Below are 7,360 nucleotides of genomic sequence, written 5' to 3'. Positions count from 1 at the left end.
TGGGTCCAGCTGTTTCGGCACAACCTAAATCCCTTTGGATATTAGAGCCAGTTACTTCCCTGGTTCATGATTCAGCTTTCTTTAAAAATTCTGGCAGCATACATGTCTGCATGTTAGTGCAGACTGCCAGCGCAGACATGACGTTTTCAGATTCTTACCCCAGCGTATTTCATAACAGCTTGCCGGTATAGATAAAATTTTATTTTATCTATATTTATAGATGAAATTTTATTTTAAAGAGCTTGCCTACCTATAAGAAATTATTCTGAAATAAGCTGTGATGTGAATGCAAATGCTGTAGGTATTCTGAAATTACTCCCTACATGGACATATTTACATGCCAGACAACGAAGTAAACTGTTGGATACTCCCATTTCAAGAGACTGCTGAGCTTCACTGATGCAGTTTTGCAGATTAAGTTATTCCAGACTAGTTTTCCACATGAAGCTATTTATTTTAAGGAGGGGAAAAAAAAAAATCATTTTTCCTGGTTTAAGACAAACTATGAGGAAAAGTGCCCGTGCAGGGAATGATTCCAGAATAGTTACAGTGCATTCTGTTTACTTCCTTTTTTGAGAAAACATGAGCACTTCATCTGCATGTTTTTCTTTGGCCACCTGTAAAGCACTGGGTTGATTATAAGATAATGCATTGTCTAAATATAACAGATTTTGTCTAAATCCAAAGCTTCTCTGTTGAGACTCTTCCTACTCCATTCATCAGGTTGCTGATACATATGCAGCAAAACAAGCACTTGTTCAGCTTAAGGTGTTACAGGCCTGCCTGCCAGTCTGCCAGAGGTTCTCCCCAGTTCCGGAGTCGTCAGAGCAAACCTGTGCCTCAGCCATTGCAGTTCGTAGTCTGGCAGCTTAGCAAGCACCTAGCATTATTATGCCTTAAGGAAATATATCCGAATGTGAAATGGGGAGGCGGAGGACAGACACATATTCTTTCTGCCACCTTTCAAGAGTGGTAATACCTTAGACACTAAAAGTAGATTTGCCAGTGCTTGTCTGTCAGAAGGCCTCCAGACAACATCCACCTTTTAGAAATCCTCCCAAAGTGCCAAGGGCAAGACAATAATCATCCTTTTTGTTAGCGCCTAGAGATTGAAACATGATCCTCTACATCTTTTTCCTTTACCATCTATTTTTTGAAAGTAACTTGAAACGTTGTAGGATTGACTATTATTTCACTACTCTTTATTGTATCTGCATTCCATTTTTATCTTTTTTCTCTGTATGTTTTATTCCCAAATGTATTATAATCTGTTAATTTTAATATGATATTTTAATACATTTTTTGTCACATGTCATAGCAGACAATGTCCTGGTGAAGTTGTGATACAGAACTGAAAGTATCTTTCTTTCTACTGTCTTTTCTAGTTAATCGTGTTACATGTGCCCTTTGTGATACGGTATGCACAAGTGTCTGCTCACTGAAAGCACACATCAGATTCTGACACTGCGATGAATGTCCTTTCCATTGTCACCTCTGTGACAGCGGGTAAGAAAATTTGAGGCTCGTAGCTACGTGAGCAGAACTGTAGAACCAAGTTAGTGTTTTACATAGGAGTTAAGAAAGAAAAGTTTTCAACCACAAAAATAGTCAACTGTTCAGTGAAGAAATCTAATAGATTAATCTGCTGTTCATCTGCCTCCAGCTGCTGAGACATTGTAGTTCATGAACTTCTGGTGCAAGTAGGACTGATGTGTTAGAAGGTGAATTGTCTTGGCAAGACTATGTGTACTACAGAACGGTCATCACGACGAGTTGAGATGTGTAGCAGTAGTGCCTTAAACTGTGGGGTTTGCCATTCTAAACCATTGCTGGCTGTTTGCTGGGAGAGTCACAGTCTTCTCCTTTGAGTGATTTTTCTGCCACAGGCTTACTATGCCTTCTGCTGTCTTGCACTCTCATCTTTCTGTGGTGGTTTCTTTTCTGCTTTCACGACATGATGCCACACAGCGGTGACATTAAAAAAAAAAAAAAGGTGGCATTGTGATGTGATAGACCAAGTTGCATATATAAACATTGGCAAATTACATTTAACTTTGCCAGAGAAGATGAGAGGTCTAGCCTTTGTATGCTGGAAGTGGGATAAAGTGAACAAATATTTAAGTACTTTTGTGGTCACATTGTGGGTGGACAGAAGGAAATAATCTGAATTTCTAGACCAGAGAGGATGAAGTGACTGATGGATAATGGACAAGAATTTTCTCCATGTGAACAGAAAGAGAGGGTCATGCCTTGCAACATGGTTGTGGAGAAATTACCTAGATTTTTGGGCATGGTGTGGATGTGTGGGAAGAAAGAAGGAACGGAAAATGAAATCCAGAGCACATCAAAGAGATGTCTATACTATCCCCTTTTCACCGGTGGAAAAACTGAGGTAGAGAAGCGATTTATACATATTCCGCTTTCACTTGTCATTGTCAGAGCCAAAAATTACTACCTCCCAGTCCTAAACATTAACCACAAGACTACTCCTCTGTACTATTATGCTGTTATTTGTTTTACCTTGTTTTCAGTTTTAAGAACGCGTATGATCTGCATAAACATGTTGAAACACACAATGATTCAGATGCCTACAGCTGTGATGTTGAAGGATGTGGTTTTACTTCACGGACTTCATGAACTTTGAGACAGCATTATGAGAGAGCTCATGTGGTGAGTATATTAAATAGCAGAATAAAATATATTGCTATAAATGAGATTAAAGTTTCAAATTTACATGCATTTAGTTTCTTGTGAATTAATGAAATGTTTCATTCTTGCGTAAAATCAAGTATTTATTTGCACACATTTCTAGGACTCTTGCAAGTATTATGCAAACACCTGACTCACCCTTACCTACAGATTTTGTGCGCTTACATTAGGTGCATGCAGTTGCATACTGACAGTCTTGAACTCTGGCCAACCTCCCCCCCCTCCTTTTTTTTTTTTTTTAAAAACAAGAACATGTCAGTCCTAATCTTGGCAGCAAAATATTTCAGGGATTAAAATCCAATGTCACCTTTCTCCTCATGTTGGTACTCCATCCTTAGAACTAATATGTTACCTGAAAATAGAGAAACTATAAAGTGTGTAAAGCTTACATCACTTCTGATCGGGTGAGTCTGGCCACAGCATTAAAATACAGTTTTGGCCGCTACAGTTTATGCATGCTTGTTGCCTGTTTCTTCAACTTTCTGAGTTAGGATCACTGCTGTGTTGTAAAATGAACATATTTTAGTGGAAGCTATGTGTCACACTGCTATTGGAGGTGTCTGCAGTACTGATGGCCAATGCAGAGAATTTCCATGTTCACTGGGGTTCCTTAATCAGACAAGTTCTAAAACCCACAAATTTTAAACATTTTGACTTCAGAAAGGTTTTCAGCTAGTTAGTGTGGTTTTCCCCTTTTCAACAAAGGATTATTTTTTGTCATATATACGTGCAAGCCTTCGGTGTCTCTAACAGTCTGTCTTTCCAAGAGTACTGGCATTCTGAAATACAAATGCCACATCTGTCAGAAATGCTTCTCCTGGAGTTACACGTTGACCCTACATCTTCGAAAAGCTCATAAACTCAGCAGTCATTCTTGTTTCAGGTATGTTACTAGGGGATTCTTGTTCAGATCATAGTCTTTTTTTTTTTTTTAATGTTTTGTTTAAGAGATCCGGATATTTAATTAAATACTGTCTTAAGTTTGGTTCAGTTTTAAACATACCGAGCGTGAAACAATTTACGGCTTAGGTTTCACTACCACGATGGAAAACCCAGTGTAAAGATGGTTAAACCAAGGAAAAAAAAGGTCTTTTTGCTTTTACAGCTTTTACCACTGTGAAAATCTTGTAACCTAGATTGTTGAAAGAAATTTTTTGAGCCTGCAAGTTGTATCCACCAAAGAGAGTACATAAATATAGCAACAGCTTCTGTAGTATAAACAAGCCATACTCTCCATTCTGGGACAAGAAAATCCAGCAAATAAAATATAATTATGAATAGGTATCCCTTATTTTCTGTTACATGATGTATACTTGATAAAAACTACTTATTGGAACCCTCTTGCAGGTGTTCCTTCACATAGAGTGTCTTTTGTTTGAGTGCCACCTAATAAATAGCAATCTAATTAATCTTTTAATTGCCAACATTCTTAATTTTGGCAATCTGATTAGATGTTATTCTTATTTTCTGCTGTAAATGCTATGTTCGTAACTTGTATTTTCAGTTTTATTCCCTTAGATATAAAGAAGATGATGAGGGTCATATGAGTTTGAATTTAGCAGTATATAATGCTGTCATGGGTTTAGGTCAGGCTCTTGCTAACAAGATGGTAACAAATAAGTCTTCACCAGGTCAAAATAGTTTTGGAAGAGAAGGAGGGGACTCTTGCAAAAGAGACACTTCAACAGCAGAAGTACTTCTGGCACAGCTTCAGCCATGGTCACAAGCTACTGGAGAAAACGTTCTGGTAGAAACAGACACTTCCATGCCAGAGCCTGTGTATTCTGAACTTCAAACTGCTGTACCGCTGTTTGAAAACGGTTGTACTTCTGCTAAAGTTGATGAACCAACACCAATGAATGTGAAGGAAAAACTAGTTGAAGTGGAACTGGGCTTGGGAATTCAGATAGCTTTCCAGAAAAACTGTGAAAAGTATGCTTTTCAGAAGAGGTTTATTTTTTAAAACAAAATATGTTTTGAAGTCTTCACTTTTATCCTTGTCAAAACTTGTATACAATACTGTGTTTTCTCAGCTTTCATGTTAAATTATTCTAATGTGCTTAGAGAATACACGCAAGATACACGCAACATTACGCACATATAATATATTCATTTTTGGAGAAGTTCCGTATATTCATAGAGCATATATATATATGTGTGTGTGTGCATTTATTTATTTATTAAAAAAAATATAGCCCATGGGGAAAGTGTTGAGCCAATGCATGAGACAAACAGTTTGAATTGGTAGGTAAAACATCCAATTTTTTTATTAGCCCACTATGTTGTTTATTAGAAATCAGACAACAGCTTGTGAGATGTATATAAAAAATCTACAATTTTGGCAGGTTTCTTAGCTTTACTTAGTGACTTTAAAATTATTTCAAGAGTTATTAGAGAGACTTTATTATTATAATGGACTTTTAAGCTACAATGTATTGTTAAATTAATACATTTAAATAAAAAAAGGTTACGTCTAAATAAAACAGTTAAAGATGTTGATAGAGCTGACTTTAGGATTTATATACCTTTTGGTATAATGGAAATTGTATAGTTATTTGTTGGGTGCTGCAGGTACAATGACAAGAAAGTAAATGAATGACATTGGCAGCATGGCTAAATGTGCCTAACTGTATTTTCATAAATCATTCCACGTAGCAACAGTTATTCTGACCTGTTAGGAAAGGTGCTCGGCAGAGACATTTATTTGATTATTGTATAAAGGGCATAGACAAGAAGACAGGTATCTTTCATCACAGTAAAAATAATTACAATGTTTGAAACATTTTTTAAAACAAGAACTGAATGAGCCCTCCAACTAAACTACGTAAGACACGTACACATGAGAAGTCAGGCAGAAGACTAACTTGCCCGGTATTAGCCGCTACAAGCCAGCGTCCCTTGAGGACCCGCAGGTATTCTCTGAGAAGGGCTTGCTGTGCCACTTTGAAAGCAACTTTCAGCACGTAAGCAGAGCAGTATTGCATCACCACCGCTTACTGAATGTTCATTCCTTTACGTAGACAAACGGATATTGAGAGCCCGGGACAAGCAATCAACCTGCACAGGGGTGAGTCCCCAGCCAACCAGAATGGAGTATCGGACGGGCTGGGACTAGTGTGAACAAAAATAGGCCGTGTAAAGTGAGCTTGCCGTGTAACCCCAAGGCTTCTGAGGCACTTCTATTTGGGAGGATTTACACTGTGCACCTTCTGTAGAAAACTCTCTCCCCTGAACTGGCCCCTCATCATCTAACTGCCGACCGCTCTTGCATGGGAGGACTATGAGGCCATGCTAGGCCTGTGTGCGGGGCTAGGGGAAGGAAGGACTCGTTCCCCCTCATCCCCACAGCTGGAAGAGTGCGGTGCTCTGCCCAGGGCCCTCACGGAGGCTGGTAGGAGCGGGTGAGGAGCTGGTATCAGCACAGGATCTGTTACGCTCTTACATGAACTGTTCCTTCTGCTTCCTACATTTGCTGTCACAAAGAGCGGGGGCAGAGCGAGCCAACTGAAGGGCCTGTGCCATTTTGTTACAGCTGCATTATGAATGGGAGCGGGGCTTGCTGGAGGGAGCCCCAAGTAATGCCTCTGGCTGTGCACCTGGGCTCAGACAGCAGTGCCCGCTGCTGCTTCAGCCTAACAACCTAGACCAGGTTGTCTACGACGTTTAGCAATCTTGGCCGGAGAGAGGAAAGGAATTTAAGACCCCTGTCACAAATATAGGCAGATTAAAAGTGACGGCTGTAAAAATCTCCTTCCATAGCTGTTCACCTTGTTACTGCCTTGAAAGTTCCTGCTTTGCAGGCAGCCGAGATCTTTGTGCTCAGGTTTTAGTATCATTAAATATGCCGGGCTGTAATTTGTGGCAATTTGGCTGATGTTTCAAGAGCAGTTGAGCCATCTGCGCAGTGGGGGCAGGCCAGACAGATGTGGGTGGCAGCCTGATTTTAATCTGCCTTTGTGCATGAATCAGAGGCCCAGCATTTTTAATACTTTACAATATGGGTAAAACTGACTTGCGTTTCTCTGGGCAATGAATAGGTACCGCTGTAGCCTCCGGGACTTCCCCTGCTAAAATATCAAAGGCCTGCAACAAGAGAGGCGTGAACGCTTCCCAAAGACAGAGTCCTTTAGAATGGAAGGTATTAGTCGACCAGAATACAGAGGAGTCTTTTCCAGATCTTTTACAATAGCTCACCAGAAGCCTCTAATCGAATATCCAACAATTTACTCCTTTGGGCAGATCCCCACATCTGCCCGATTGAGAGGCTGCTGCCTTCAGTGCCAGCTGCATCGCAGGTACCAAGGTTAGTTTACACAAATTAAGCCAATTCAGGGCTTCACATGACAGGTGTAAACATGGCATTATAGATTTGTACTTGAGCTGTGGAACCATACTTGTAGGGCAAGGGTATGACCTGTGAGTTCTAAATTGCCACAATGTCGTGTGAGCCCGTTAGATACATTTTGGAAGACAAAATCAACCGTGGGGGCAGACACAATGAGGTGATAATTTATTAATGGAGCCCTGTTTTTGAAACTCGTATGTAAGAATCATAGAATCATAGAATCATTAAGGTTGGAAGAGACCTCCAAGATCATCGAGTCCAACCGTCAACCCAACCCCCCCATGCCCACTAAACCAGTCCCTAAGC

Source organism: Pygoscelis adeliae, unplaced genomic scaffold (genome assembly GCF_000699105.1).
Source record: "Pygoscelis adeliae isolate BGI_AS28 unplaced genomic scaffold, ASM69910v1 Scaffold154, whole genome shotgun sequence".
Taxonomy (NCBI): Eukaryota; Metazoa; Chordata; class Aves; order Sphenisciformes; family Spheniscidae; genus Pygoscelis; species Pygoscelis adeliae.
The sequence above is the reverse complement of the archived record's forward strand: the minus strand, read 5'-3'. Positions refer to the sequence as shown.